Source organism: Gavialis gangeticus, unplaced genomic scaffold, assembly GCF_001723915.1.
Source record: "Gavialis gangeticus isolate Ggan-Ray unplaced genomic scaffold, GavGan_comp1, whole genome shotgun sequence".
NCBI lineage: Eukaryota > Metazoa > Chordata > Crocodylia > Gavialidae > Gavialis > Gavialis gangeticus.
This window is the reverse complement of record NW_017729022.1, coordinates 22232437-22233278: the sequence shown is the minus strand read 5'-3', so window position 1 is coordinate 22233278 and position 842 is coordinate 22232437.

The window sequence follows — 842 nt, the reverse complement described above, 5'->3', positions numbered from 1 at the left end:
CACACACTGTGTGCCTCCCTCACTACACACACACATACACAAACGCACACCCCCATCCTGCTCCTGGCCCCAGGGCCCTGTGCTCCCATGATGTGGTGATGCAGTCTGGGCCATATGGTGCTGGAGTAGGCGGAGGTTTCTGGTTGCGGGGAGCAGGTAGAGGTTTCTGGTAGAAGGGGGCTAGAGGTGGGGTGGGGCTGGACCAACCTTGCTCCTGGGTCCTGCTGGCTTCCCCTGGATCCTACTGTCCCTGGTTACTGTCATCTTTGACAGATAGCTAGGAGCAGATAAATATTAATTTTCTAAACTTTTTAAGTGCCCCACAGGCCAGACAGAATGGCTTGATGGGCCAGATCCAGCCCGCGGGTTGTATTTGCCCGCCCCTGGCTTACACCAAGGAACTACTGGAATATGGAGTAAATAGGGTTTGGACTAGGCCCAAGTAGGAGTGTACTGTGTTAGAAGTAGAATGGCAAAATGCGATAGATGACAAGCCAAAACAAAATGACACAAAACAAAATAAAAACCTTGTTTGGGGGTCACCAAAGGAAAAACAAAATAGTGTAGAAACCATGGAGTGAGAGCGAAAGGAAGGAGCCACAAGTGAAAATTCCCATGGACTTCAATGGAGCCAACGTTTCATGCCTTTTGTCTAACAGGAATTCTATTCCAGCTAATATTACCCTTAATAAAGCCCAAACAGAATTATTAATTATATCCATTCCATTGTAATTATTAATTATATCCATTGTGGCAGGAACAGAAAATATTAATCAGGTATTTTTCAACCTCCAGTTTATTAAAATGTTCTTGTAGGGTTGGATTCTACAAAGATGGATCAG